Source organism: Equus asinus, chromosome 3, assembly GCF_041296235.1.
Source record: "Equus asinus isolate D_3611 breed Donkey chromosome 3, EquAss-T2T_v2, whole genome shotgun sequence".
NCBI classification, from domain to species: Eukaryota; Metazoa; Chordata; class Mammalia; order Perissodactyla; family Equidae; genus Equus; species Equus asinus.
This window is the reverse complement of record NC_091792.1, coordinates 112,108,309-112,123,649: the sequence shown is the minus strand read 5'-3', so window position 1 is coordinate 112,123,649 and position 15,341 is coordinate 112,108,309. Positions and strand designations below refer to the sequence as shown.

The 15,341-nt window shown below is 34.7% G+C and overlaps 1 long non-coding RNA gene across 3 annotated transcripts in view; it reads right to left on the bottom strand.

The window, feature by feature from the left end:
• Positions 1-14,384, bottom strand: part of LOC139044861 (uncharacterized) — a 91,307-nt gene extending 76,923 nt beyond the window's left edge. For all 3 annotated transcript variants that reach the window (XR_011502217.1, XR_011502216.1, XR_011502215.1), the window contains exons 1-3: positions 14,265-14,384; positions 4,432-4,600; positions 3,318-3,469 (exon numbers count right to left, since the gene is read on the bottom strand). This is a non-coding gene — a long non-coding RNA (uncharacterized lncRNA). The remainder of the gene's footprint in view (positions 1-3,317; positions 3,470-4,431; positions 4,601-14,264) is intronic.
• Between the last annotated feature and the right edge of the window lie 957 nt (positions 14,385-15,341).

Sequence of the window (15,341 nt, the reverse complement as noted above, 5' to 3'; positions counted from 1 at the left end):
TGTTGAAAACTTTTCAGGGGAAAAATTTCTCTAAAGTCATACTAACAATATCACTGGTTTAAAAAGCAGTTTAATTACAAATAAATCAATGCTTTTCAATCAGTGTTCATCAGCCTGTGATGATTTGCGACATAGAAGGAGCTAGAATAAGGTATATTTCTTAGGGCTACATCTAAAAAGATTAAACCTATGTCCAAGCTCAGTTTGAAGTGAAAATACTACACAGAATTTACTTTTTCCTGTGGAAATATCTGTAAATCAACCGTCTTCATATATTGACCAAACCAATCATAATTGTTGACAATAAATACTGCTAGCTCAAGGCAGTGTTCTAAGAAGTGTATTGTATACGAATACGTCTATTCTCATGACAGTTCTTTGAAGTAAATAGCTTTAATCCCATTTTTTTAAGTGAGGAAACTAAAGCATAGAAGCTTTAAATAAAAAGCCAAGTAGACAATAAGTGATATTAAGTAATAGAGCCAGGACAGCCTGGCTACAGAGCATCTACAGCAGATTTGGTTTACGGCGCACTTGAAAGCCAGCGTATCAGCTCTCTGTCATCAATTACTCTTGCACTGAGTTTTTAAATGAAACAGAATGAACGCATGAAGTATTTTAATAATATAAACACTTTTCATCAGAACAATTAAGTTAGGGAAACTAAGAACTAAAAATCCACACATGTGTCTGATTCAACCACACAAATTATTTCTTTAAACAATGAGAATATCCCACTTTGTTAATATTCTCAAAAACACCGAAATAAACATGCTTCAAAAGTATAAAACATATTTCATTGATATATTTTTCTTTCTGTTGTATGCATAGTCAGATTTTATAAAATAACAAATTTACTCATATGTATTTGTTTTACTACTTATTGTGATTTTTAATAAGATAAAGAGTTGCATGTGGTTTAATCACTGTGAAAGTGTTCATTCTATTTTAGATCCATGTTGTAAACAAGTAACCACATTCTCACTGGAAGAAAATGCTTCTTTACTGACAATCTAACCCTTGCTGAGATTTCTGGACTTTGTAATATTCGGTTTAGTTCAATAGTTCTGTGACTACATCTTTGGCTGGTAGAGTATAGCTCAGTTTTATGTTTGAAAATCTTTCAAGTCAAAACTAATAACTTTTAAGAAACTGCACAATTTAGTCTGGTACAGGAGAAGATATTGTGTACATATCATTCAAACAGTATAAATATCATCCTCAAAAATATGTAAAAAACAATTGACCTTTATATATAAGCTATATAGGTACAGCTGAATTTGTAAAAAAAAAAAAAAATTAAAGATAACTTGTGGAAGATAACTCTTATAGTCACTTTCATTAGAAATTAGAAATGCATTAATTTGAGAAAAAGTAAATAATCCTAAAGCAATATTATCTAAGTTTAGAATGTAACAACAATTATTTAAAATGTCCTGTATATGAGAAACTCACATTTTCATTAAATGCTTAAGTTATACACACAACAAAACAAAGCAAAAATAATGGATTATTCCTCACAAATATAAATGGCAAGCAAGAGGATATATTGGAGTATATGAGGAAGCTATTTGGTCTAAACCTTATTCGGCCTGACTTGGTTTGTTCCAAAAGGGCCTGACACGGCCATCGAGCACGCATTGTATATCTGCTTAAGCATTTGCTATGTCCCAAAGACAAGAGCAAATGGCCTTAAGATAAAGGTGCAACTTCCCCCACACTGACATTTCCTTAAGGATAAACACCTTTCCCTAGGCTAGGAACTGATTGCTGTGCTCACTGGTGACCACCCGGCTCCAGACAACTGACCTGCCACCCTGCTGTGTCCACTGAGACAGCAGACCTACCTGCTGTGTCCATCAATCACTGTGCTGACAGAGCAGTCTCATGACTATTGTAAAAGGGACATTTCAATCATATATGAAACATGCTCTTTTAGGGTATAGGACCACTCTGTACCCCCCAGTTCTTTGGTGCGCTTCCTTTCTTCGGGAAGGAAGGCCCCAGGCCATAGTCCTCACATTTTGGCTTAGAATAAACTCACTCAAATTTTCATTTATAGATTGGTTAGGGATCATTTTTGTTGACATTCCTCAGGTTTTTTATCATGCTTAGTGTGATTAGAAATCTCAACTGTTACTTCTTGATTGTTTCATTGATCACTATTTTTCCCATCCACGCTTTCCTGGAAAGATCTAGCAGTGCTCTTTGTTTCCTGTTCTCTACTATGATACCAGATTTACACAACAGAAGATTTCATTTGGCTGTGGTAGAGTATATTGGAAAGGGAGCAACATTGAAAATCAGGTGAAAAGACCATCTGTGAGACTCTTGCAATAATCCTATTGTGATTATTCTTTTCCCAGAAAGAAAAGAATTGAAAATATTTGAAAGTAACTTGTTGAGGTAAATGGTAAAAATAAGAAAAAAAACTTTATTTCTGTCTTGAGCAATTGGATATTTGAAGATAGAAACATAGGAAAAGAAGGTTTTAGAGATAGAGAAAGAAGATTTTTTAATTTAATTTTTAAATAAAAATTATATATATTTAAGTTGTACAACATGATGGTTTAATATATAGGTAGTGAAATGATTACTTGATATATACATAGTCAAGCTAATTAACATACCATCTCCTCACATAGTTACCATCTTTTGATGATGAGAACACCTGAAATCTACTCTTAGCAAATTTCCAATATTCTCTACAGTATTCTTAGCTATAGCCAGCATGCTGTACATTAGAACTCTGGATTTATTCTTCCTACATAACTGAAGCTTCCTACCCTTTGACAAACATCTCCTCATTTCCCCCAACTGTCCGTCCCTGGTAACAGATTCTACTCTCTGCTTCTATGTATTTAACTTTTTAAATTCCACAGATAAGTGAGATCATGCATATTTTTGTTTTCTTTTTGTTTCTGGTTTATTTCACTTAGCATTATGCCCTTGGCAATGATTTTTTGGATATGACATCAAAAACTTAGGCCACAAAAACAAAAGTAAACAAGTGAGACTACATCAAACTATAAGGCTTATGCATGGGAAAAAGAATAAGCAACATTGAACAAAGAGCCTACAGATTGGAAGAAAATATTTGCATACCAGGTATCTGATAAGGGGTTTTATCCAAAATGTTTAAGGAATGCATACAACTCAATAACGAAAAAATAAACAACCCAGTTAAAAGATGGGCAAAGGACATGAATAGACAATTTTTCAAAGAAAAGATACAAATAGGCAACAGGTATATGAAAAGGTGCTCAACGTTTCTAATAGTCAGGGAAATGCAAATAAAAAACACCATGGGATATTACCTCATACTTGTTAGGATGGCTATTATCAAAAAGATAAAAGAAGAAGAATTTAGCTTGGATGTGTCGAAATTGTTTCCAACAGAGTTAAAATTACATAGCTATCACTCCAGAAAGAGATCCTGGTTAGAGTATCTCATTTGGTGTTGCTCTACCTATAAATAGAAATGAAAACATAGAAATTAAATAAGATCATTCAGGGAGTTTGTAGCAACCAAGAAAAGAAGAAAGCTTTTCAAGGAAAGGAGTTTCACCCAATTAAAAGCATTTATCAAGGCTCTGCTTGCATCCCACTGGGTATGTCTCACTTGGCCAAAGGCAATCACAGAGCCAAGCCCACAGACAATGTGAAGGAAAATACTCAAAGATGTGAATACTAGGAGCTATGGGTCATTGGAGACCACTGATATAGCAGTCTATTACAAAATGCAGTTCATTACAAAAGTACAAATCACCCCTATAGAATTTATTGTTGTAAATGAATAAAGTTGTGGTTGTCATTTATAACTCCCATCTTTCACAATCCATTTTACGTTTCCTTTGTTCTTAGGCAGGAACTCAACTGGTCACCCCTCCCTGTCAGAGAGACCCAAGATTTTGTTATTGAAGTCTCTGCATCCTCCATGGTCCTGTCCATTCTTGTTTGCCATAATTCTCCCTTAATTAATACTATTAAAAATGGAATTATGAATGGAAGCCCAGATAATCCTTTAAAATTCAGACATACGGTCCTTCTTGACCTTCTTAAAAGTCACAACCAGACTTCCCCTTACTAATTAGAATCAAATATTCCAATGAGTATAGTAACCTGGTTTGTTGCGTGTTGAATCAATGTAACAAAAGCCCAAAATGGCGCAGTGGCAGTTTCAACTTACAGTTCAGGGAATTTTATTTGTGGTCCCTGTTGGAGACATTCTTCCCTTGGCAAGCGAGATCTCCCAATGAGAAGAACTCAAAGTTTTTAGCACAGGAAGCAACAATTCTATGGGGTTTTATTAGGTGCAGTGGTTGAAAGGACCTACTCTTCCTTTTACCCGTTGACTCTCAGATTCATGTATTCCCGCTATGGAATTAATAGTGCCATATACTTGTTGCTAATTAAAAGTATCTGCTTTACCTTTCAAAGTAAAACTTTGTACTTCCATGAGATTTCTTTCTGAACTGGTGATGTAACTGCCGTCTGTTCCACTGTTTTATAGGCCATTCCACCATTCTATTAGGTCAGCTACTTCTGAGTGGTAGCTTCCACTTTAAAGGGAAAGTAGGGAAGTTCACCAAGGCATCTGCTACACGAAAGCAGGAAAGGAGAGCAACAATTGAGAACAGAGTCAAAAGTTGTAGAGAAGAGGAAATGAGAGTGAAGTATCTAAATACTTGGGAAACTGAGACTTCTGAATTAGGGTGAGGAGTGGAGCTCTGCAAACTAGTGAAAATCAATGATCTATAGGCAGGTTTTCTAGGGTCAAGACAGAAGCCTGCCTTCACTTATTGAGGGACAAATGGAAAAAAACTAAATAAGGTAGAAAATTACTTATGAATCTTCAACCAATTGGATACTATATGGATTGCTAAAGGCAAATGAAGCCTCATACTTTACTATTTGAAACCAAGTCACCATATACAGCCTACACTTAAGGAATAAAGCATTAAGCTCCACTTCCCTAAGCAGAGAACATTTATATAAATTATTTGGAATTCTTCTGGAAAGGAGACTTGTTTCTTTTCCTCCATGTTTTATTTCTTACATTATTTATTTAAATCAGTATGGAGTCATGTATATCTATTTTATACTTTGAGTTATAATCCAATTCTACACTGTTTATTTATTTGTTTCTCAAGTTGCCCCAACTTTCGTCATTGCGAACAATTTTAGTTGAGCTCTTGTTTTCATTTGACACACCCCTATTCTTTTTTTTTTTTTTTTTGAGCTCTCCCTTACTTTATGGCAGTACAAGATATTCCAGCTCATCTTGTATATTCCCTGTGCCAGCTCTAGAATCAGCTATTTTTCTAAGGAGCTTTGGTTCTTCTTTTTGAGCAGGGGGCAGAATGGTATTAGAGTCTAAGATCTGGGTGCTAGGTGTGCTTTTTATGACTAGAGTGTTATTGCATCTAGGCCCTCAGTGGATAGAGTATATTAAACCCTATATGTACACACATACATAGAAGGAGGGAATTATTTGTGTATCTAAATATCTACATTCAGCTGTACACAAGCTCATACTGATTCTAATCCAATTCTAATTGAACTCTAATTCTAATTCTAATCCAATTCTACATGTTCACTGTGCATTCCCCTCTTGTTTAGCTGTAACTTCCTTCTCTGAAAGTGAGAAGCCCGGCTCCAATATTTGCCATCCACTTACTCATATGTTTGATCCCAGAGTACACCTGGCAGTTTTAGAGTTGATAGCCTCTATTCTTGTGATACAAAACTTTACCAACTACAGTGTTTATAAATAGTTCCTTTAATTTTTTGACTTATAGTTTCCAGTCAAAACACAATCTTTCATACTTATTTAGGTCAGCACTTTCTTTCTCACTCCTCTTTGTGAGGTGATGACATATGTTTTAATAGTGTTAGGTTCTTTTTTTCACAGTCAGCATTACATCCTGGGTCCTCTTGATCTCCTGGTTGATTTTTTAAATTGACCTACATTAAGGTTCACTCTTAATACTGTAAAGTTCTATGGGTTTTGAAAATGCATAGCATCATTTATGCACCATAAATTCATTTTGAGTACAGATTTACACATCTTATAATGGAACCAATAGCTTAGCTTAACATGTAATAAAAAGAAACAATTGAAAAAACTATAAAGAGAAATAGACAAATTCACAATCATAGTGGAAGACTCCAACACTCTCTCAACAGCTGATTGAAGAAGCAGGCACAGCATTCTAACAGTAAAATAAATCTGATGAATACAATTAAATACTTGGCCTAATTGATATATGTCAAACTACACTTAAGAATGACAGAATTTACATTGTTCTCAAATGTACATGGGACCATTTACCACAGGAAATCGCATATTGGGACATTCAAATTTTTCAACAAATTTCAGAAGATTGAAATATTTCAGAGTATGCTCAACAGATTGAAATTGAGCCAAATATTTACAGCAATTTTTAATTCATAACTAGACAATCTCAAAATCCCTGTTAATGGAATACATTTTTAAATACCCTGTGAATCAAGAAAGAAATAAAATTAAAAATTTGAAAATATTTTAAGTGAAAAGTAATGAATGTATGCTAACATAAAACTTTTCAAATGAAGATAAAGCCATGCATAAAAGGATATTTATAGCATTAAGTGCATTTATTAGAAAAGATGAGAGGCTATAAAGCTGTTATCTCAATAGGCTAAAATAAAAAGGACAAAGCAAGCTGAGAAGGAAAAGAATATTAAAGACATGGGGAGAGATGAATAAAATAGAAAATGAACATGCAATAGAGAAAACTGACAAGGCCAAAGTTGGTTTCTTGAAAAGTTTGATACAATAGACAAATATCTAGCAAATCTGATTTAAATAAAGAGCAAAGGATAGGAGGAAGGAGAAGAGACAGACATAGAGACAGAAACTGAAACAGAGAGACTAGAAACTGTCAGGGTGTAAATGGGACAGATGTTCTCAAGCATCTAAATTATAACAAGAGAATATTCTGGATGATCTAATATTTTTGGAATATTGATATGGACAAATACTTCAAATTAAGCAACTTATCAAAGCTTAGAAAAGAATAATGTAAAAATTAGGAAAATCTACTAGCAATTAAATTATTTATTGAACACCTTGCAAAAAAGAATACATTTAAAAAAAAACATTTCCTAGATCTCTGTATGGAACATTTCAAACATTATTTCAAGGAATTTAAAAATGATCTAAATATATGAGAAGGTATATCATGTTCATGAACTGAAGTAGTATTTAAATGTCAATTATACCCCAATTGACAGATTCAATGTAATTCCAACAAATATATTAGCACCAGCGTGAGCACAAATATTCTGTGTGTGTTGAAATTGACAAGATCATGGCAATGCAATGGGGCAAGGATAACTGTAGTAAATTGTTTTCAAAGATAGGTAGATCAGCTCCTTCCATCTTTGTTTGACATGTGGCTTTGCCCTTTTGTCGCTCAATCTGTCAGTCTATTTCTCGTTCTCTTAAATTTGGCCTATCTCTTTTACTTCTTTTGAGCAATAAAATGAGGTAGGAAATATGAGGAATATCTTGAGGCTTTTGCCCTTGTGGAATTCTATCCTAATATTTCACATTGTGAGGACAAGATAAATGAGAAGTCCAGCTGTCCTAGCTGTTCCTACTGAATCCAGCACCTCATCTACCCAATCACACAAGTGAGCCCAAAGGCAGCAGAGAAACACATCAGAAAATCCACACAATCATGAGAAATAGCAAATCATTGTGTTAAGCAGCTGAATAAGAAAGATATGAGAAAGAAATTTGTGCTTATAGTTGCAAACCACTAGGTTTTGGAGTGGGTTTATTACACAGCATTACTGTCAATATATCTGATTATACAGAAGTTGTCACAAATGTAACAAATATAAAAAATATGTGATATTGCCATCAAGAACCAGTGGTAGGCAGCAAGACGTCTGTTATAGAAATCTGGAAAATTATGCTCCATGTTAAGTAGTAGCAAAATGTTTGGTAAGACTGTCACCTACCTTAACTTGGAAGAAGAGAAAATCTATCTAAAAACTTTTAACGCTGGAGGGAAAAATGTGTGGCAGAATGTTGAAAGTTTAGCTGGTTGTTAACTAACTGCGTTTAATAAAACTCTGTAAGAAAGATGTGACACCATTGTGTCAGCAGAATTTAGGGAGAACATAGAGAGTTCAGAACTTGCGTAATTGAAAACAAGCTGTTTTTTAGGCTTTTGCGAATCTTCCTCGTTTTGATTGAGGATGATTGTTGCTGAACTGACATCTATGCCAATCTTCCTCTATTTTATGTGGGATGCTGCCACAGCGTGGCCCAACCTGCAGTGCTAGGTCCGCCCCCAGGATCTGGGCCTACTGACCCGGGGCCGACGGAGCGCATGAACTCAACTACTACACCAGCAGGCCAGCCCCCCAAAAAAGCTGTTTTTCACCAAATCAAAGGTGACTCAGGAAAAAGGCCGAATGCAAGGTGTTAAAGTAAAACGTGGCCTCACAGTAAGGACCTCACTAACCATTTTAGAGAATTCTGAAAGGATCAAAGTGATGTCTCTTAAAGCTTTTCAATTGGAAACAAATGGCTCTTAGAAAGCTTAAGATCACGGTCCCACAGAAGCCAGATTCACTCATAGTACCTTAGGTCTTGAGAGAGAGTTGTGTTTCCTACGAATTGTGATGGGACTATTTGTACATATAATTGACTGCAATCAAATGCATAGAATATCCATAATGTGTTTGAGAAACTGGTACTGCCAAATCACCTCTAGTTTGGAATGTAAGAAACCGAGACTGTTTGAGACATGAAAAGATTTTTGGATCTCCAAATTTCTATGGACAGGAAACTATCTGAAAAAGCTGTGAGGCAGCATAAAAGTGGGGAGGAGGGGCTATTTTCCAATTTCCCATTTAGAAATGACTAAGTGGAACCGTGGAAAAGGAAAGACACACCTTCCTCTGCCCCCAGATAACAAAACCAAGGACTATGGAGATAGTGGATGAGATAGTAATATTTTGGAAGCAGAACCAGGGAACTGAGGCTGAGCAGAATTTCATATAAGCTGTGGATTCTTGACTTCTCCGTGCCACCTGTTCTTCATCTTATAGATGGCAATATTTACTGTAGTCACCCTACTCCTCTTCTACCATCATACAAGTGGTATACAGGGAAGAGAGAACGTGTCTTTCTAATTAATAGCTGTTTAATCATGAAAAGCTACATATGGGCCTGATATAGGGATTATCTTGAGATTCTATAGCTTGAGCGTGTTGTGATTGGATGATATATTGGAGGTATGTTGGAAGTGCGAAAAGTGTATGTCTAAGAGAGGAAATGACATACAATAAAGCTGTGCAGCAGGAAGAATAAAGGCGGCGACAATAAAGATTTGCTGTGAAATTAATTGTAGCTAAGTCTAATCAAGGAGGGAAGTGAAGGCATAGGAGTGGATGCTTCAGGATAGGAAAAAGTGATGTCAGTGTGTTTGAGGTCTTAATAAAGTCAAAGAGATACTAGAATGATAGTACTAGTATATATGAGCTGCACGGTTAGGAGATTAAGATACCTGAAAGTGAGATTTTTATAATAGCATAGTGTTGGCAATGACATGATCGTCAAGAAAATAACTGTGGAAGAGGTTGGCTGTGATGACGTTAAGATAATATCATTAGAACAAAGTGCCTGACCATTCAATGTAGATGCGAAAGTGACCAGAAGTGGTGAAGGGTGTAAATGTGAAGAATGTGGAAAGAATACAGGGAAAAATTGCTAGAATTACCCAGGAATAAGGTACATGACTAAGATACCTCTAGATGACAACAACGAGACATCACAGATAATGTGTGATGGCGTGGAGGTGGAGGGAAAGATGCTTGGGAAAAAGCAAGGTGAGAAATATCCACTCTACCTCCAGGCTCTGGGTATGTGAGGTTTTAGAGAAAAAAGAAATTCTTTCACTAGGGAATTAATAAATATTTGTTCCTATTACTGTTATTGTTACCGTAGTTGTCGCTTTTTCTCCATTCTTAACACTACTTGCTATTACTAAAGAGAAGCCACAGTGATGCTGCTTTCTTTCATGCTGAATTTGTGGCCACAAAGCTCAATGGGCATCTGTATTAGTTTCCATAACAAATTACCAGAAACAGGATGTCTTAAAGCAAAAGAAATTAATTCTATCAGAATTCTGGAGGCCAGAAGTCTGAAATGAAAATGTCCTCAGGATGGGTTCCTTCTGGAGGCTCTAGGAGAGGAAATGTACCTGGCTGTCTCCAGGCTTCAGGTGGTTGTTGGCCATCCTTGGAGTGCCTTGACTTGTAGATGCATCGCTGCAATCTCTGCCTCCAGCTTCACGTTGCCTTCTTCTCTGCGTTTCTGTGTGTTTCTGTGTGCTATTTTCTGTCTTCTATAGGGATATTTGCATGGCATTTAGGACCCACCCTAAACCAGAATGCTCTTATCTTGATCCTTATGTTAATTAAAACATTATAACTGTAATAATACAAAGACCCTATTTCCAGACAAAGTCACGTTCTGAGGTTCCGAGTAGATGTGAATTCTGGAAAGACAGTATTCAACACACTGCAGTCTGCCCTCTCATCGAGACAGGGGTCATCGCCATCCTCCTAACTCAGCCACTGTGCGCTATGGCATTGCAGGTGGCAAGCTCGGCAGGAGGCAATTGCAGTGCTGTCAAAGAGTGACTGAAATATTTTTTTAACTGTAGAATTAACCTTACCACTTGCTGCCTATAAAGATAGCTGACAAATTTTAGTGAATAAATGTTTAAAAACATGAGATATTATATATTTTTAGAAAATCTTTTTCTTCTATATGAAAGTTAAATGGAGAAAGATACTACCCTGAAATGAGAAAGTATATTAAACCTATTACAAATAGATAGATGTTCAAGTAACTATATTAGGTATGACTGAGTTCAAAGTAATTCTGAGAAGAAAAAGAAAAAAATTAAAATGACGAGACAAGCCATGGAAGCAGGGTGCTACAGAAAACAGTGAAAAGCATTAACTGAAATTTTATATTATTATAGAATTAAGGCCGTTTTATGATGAGTATGAGAAGAAATAATTCATTACAAGGTACTTATCACCCAAAGTCTAAGACACAGCTGAATATGACTGGAAAAAATGTCAAAAAGCAAAATTTAGGAAAATAGTTTCTACACAAATAGGAGAAGAAAGACCAGTAAGCAATAGAAAATAAGTAGCAGCTGGATAGATGAATGATTATGAAATTGCACTCTTCATTTAAAAAAGGATATTTCAGAATGTGCATAGATGATGAGTTTACTTTTTAATGAATGTTCACGTGACAGATTTTCATGTTTGTTAACTTGCACAGATTGAAGATCTTTCCCAAATGGAAAATATGTTCTATTTGGGTACCACTATTTACCAAGTAAGATATAACTAGTGACCATGTCTTCTAGAAAATGTGAGAAGTCATCTGAGAAAAGACTTTTGAGCAATATTCAGGCTTGATTTTCAGGCTTGATGATGTAGACTAGATCAAATATCCAGGAATTTCTGTTCTTGAAGTGTCACTTATCGTTTATCTAGCTCAACAGCGAGTCAATGCTTGATGCATACCAGCCTTAACTAGTAGTAATATAGCTTTCAGCTGAGTAATTTCTGTGAGAATGTTAAGTTCTAATTTTAGCTTTAGGAAATAGGATTTTCTAAAATTTCTTCTTTAGTTTTTATCAAAGTAAAGAATGTTATAGACAATATGAAAAGCATAAGAATCCCAGAAATAATTACTTTTAGTAAAAATAATTACTATTGCTAAAATAAAGATTGTTAGCAATACAAAATATATAAAACATGAAGTATTTATATATAAAAAACATAGGAAATGTGCAAAATATATTTTTTGATGTGAATGAAGACAATAACATTATAGAAATTAATTTAGCCAGTAAGAGTTTTTAAAACGACCCACAAACTAATACTTGTTACTTCACCACTGGAAGAAAAATTATGACGTTGGTTCACTATAAGCAAAAAAAAAAAAAAGTTTCACTATCAATCTATAGGTGCGTTGAGGAATGTTAGATGGATGTTTGAATTTTTATGTTAAAATTTATATCAAGGTACTAGTAGAAAATGACTACCCTTAGCTTTTATTTGTCACAGCAGAATATACCATTATGGGGAATTTGTCACTGTTGAAACATCTACATGTCCCCAGTGATATTTTATATTTCAAAGATGTTCTGGTAGGTGGCAAAACAACATTCAAGACAATCAGTTGGGTTTAAATACTATTGAATTTTTTACTGAAGGATCCAGCTATGATTTCTGCAAATGAATATGATATATCAAGGTGATGACATGGTATGTCTCCATTCTTTTCCTTTTTGGGGAAGAAAATAAACCCTCTGTTTATTTTTCTTTCCTTCTTTCTTTCTTTTTTTAATAATAAGAGGAATAACTAATAATAGGATTCTTTTAAGTTTGGACTGAAATAAAACACATTTTGATCTGACAAGATATATTTTCTCCACTTTGGCAAATATCAGGCAATCTTTTTGTTTGTAAAAAACACTCGTTTCACCTTGTTGACTGGTGAGTGGAATACACAGAGAAATATCTAAAAGGATCATATACCATATGAACCTATGTATTTATAAAATAATTACAAATTTTTCACTTGTGATACTGAAAGTTATATAAAAATCCCATGTTTTCCTGCCAAACTTACATGAAATCATGTGTATAACTGAATGGCATATACTTTTGAAACACTATACATCCAGACCAACTAACAAGCAGAAATAAAATAAATTATTTAAAGGTTTAATATCTCTCTCCTACGTTTTCAACATTGAATTAGATATGGAGTTCAGAATAATATATAAAATATGATGCTTGTTTTAAGAAGCTTACAAACTAATTGTCAATTTAGGACTGGAAATATAAAGAATGAATTACCTAAAATGCATTATTTTAAGTTTACAGTCGCATAGTACTGGCTCTAAGTGCAGTAAGAGTTTGGAAAAATAGAGTAACAACAAAAGGAACAGGCAAAAAAGGAAAAGATTTATCTTCAGAAAAGTGGAATTCAGTCGACAGTGTATCCCACGTAAGTGCAGTGAAAAATGAGAAGGCAAGAAGACAGGAGCAAATACATTTTTACAGTATTTGATGAGAGAATCAAATTAATTGAAGGGCTGGAGCCATATTTTTATCATATGACTACATAGGAAAGGATTCAGAAGCTTGGTGGAATAACTATTTAGATGGAATGTGGTGAGATATTTTCCCTTTTAAAATAGGCCTCACACTGTATTGTGATCATTTGCCTAATTGTCTGGCTTCCACGTGAAAAGATAGGCTCCTTGAATACAGGAACTGGGCATATCCAGTTCTCTGCACAATTATTAGAATCTAGGATAGTCCCAGGCACACGATAAATAAATGTTCAATGTTTAATCAAGGAAGAATATGGTTAAACATGCACAAAATTTAAAGAAGAACACTAGAGAAATGCAAGTATAAAGTACGATGTAGAGAGGACGAACGAAGACAAAGAAGTTATTTAGAAATTTGTTAGAGTAATACAACTGTAAAGCAACGAACATATTGAAATATGGTGGTTGTAAGCAATGAAAAAATAAAAAAATCATATCCAAGAAAAAAATGGTTGAGTCTGGTACCAAAATGATATATAGAGACAAGACAAAAAAAAAAGTCGGCTTTCAATGCCTTTTATCCTTGCTGTTAAATATTGTAAGAGCTATGAAGAAGTAAAACATAAAATCCTACTGTCTCATTTTAGGGGTTTAATTGGTGATCACTACTTCCACAAGAATGTTCCAGAGAGGACTTTTATAAGTAAAGGCTGCTGTGAGATTACAATTGTGTTCTGAAAGGTGAATTGCATTTCCATTGTTAGAGACAGGGTCTAGAAATACTCATGTAGATAAAATGGGTTTAGTTAAAGCACCGAAGTAGGTAAAGATAAGCTTTATTTGGAGATAGTAAGAAGACATGATTGTTATCTACACAATAGATACTCTTATTTTCTTTGATAAATGAGCTCTGGTTTTATTTTAATATCAGGAGGCCATATGATTCAGGAAATGCTAGTTCCCCACTGCGGCAAGAAGTGAATTCTGAGTGATAGTGGAAATGCCATCCTCAGCCAGTGATACAGCAACATGTGACACAGTTCTTGATCATAAGACAAGACAAAATTTTGGAGAGGATAGGCTGCTAAGAACATTTTTGGTACTTACAAGCAGGGACACAGAAATGGCGTCCTCTTTTTTCTGTGTCCTTGAAATTTTTCCGAGTGGCACCTGGTACTCCATAGTCATTGTGCGATCGTGAGTTAGAATATGTGTACACTGTGTCTGGTGGAGTGGAGAGGCAAAGTTATTTTGAGAACTTAAGTGCATCATTGAGATATTGACACAACTCGGAACTTCCTAGTATGTGCGCTTACCCTTTTTCTTTATTTGTAAGGCATTTTGTGTTGGATTTTTAATGCAAGTATAATCATTCTAACAGAAAATGAAGGGAAAGTATACGAATTTACTTGGAGAGTATAGTTCATATTGTCAAAATTTATAAATAAATGTTAAGTATATATTGAATTTTGATACATCCAAATTCTATGCCTAGGATACTGAGCATTGGAAAAGCTATGAAAATTTGATAATGTGCAGATAAATTGAATAAAAAAATACTGAGTTTTATTTTGGACATCATTCATCATCAGTGAAGGAAGAGAAATTGAATGGAATAAAAACATATGGAGTCAGGGGCTGGCCCCGTGGCGTAGTGGTTAAGTTTGGCATGCTCTGCTTTGGTGACCCAGGTTGATGGGTTCAGATTCTGGATACAGACCTACACCACTTGTCAGCCACGCTGCGTTGGCAACCCACATATAAGGTGGAGGAAGATTGGCAAGATGTGAGCTCAGGGCTAATTTTCCTCAAGCAAAAAAAAAACAGAGGAAGATTAGCAATGGATGTTAGCTCAGAGCTTATCTTCCTCAGGAAAAATAAATAAATATATAAAATAAAAAGATATGGAGTCAATTTCAGAATCAAATTCTATGGAATAGAAATAAATGTGGCAATTAGATGATTCTTTCTATCATTTCTTGAAAAGCATAAATACATATATGACTTGATTATAAGAAATATGATTAAAATGTCTCCACATCTTATCTATTGATGTCTTTGAGTTATTGTCATATATGGAAAGTCTTTCTAATTTTCTCTCTAATTTGAAGAGATTTAGTAAAATGTGTCCTAAACTTAATCTGTGTTTTTGCCTCAGAAATTTGTATTAGCCTATTAAATATT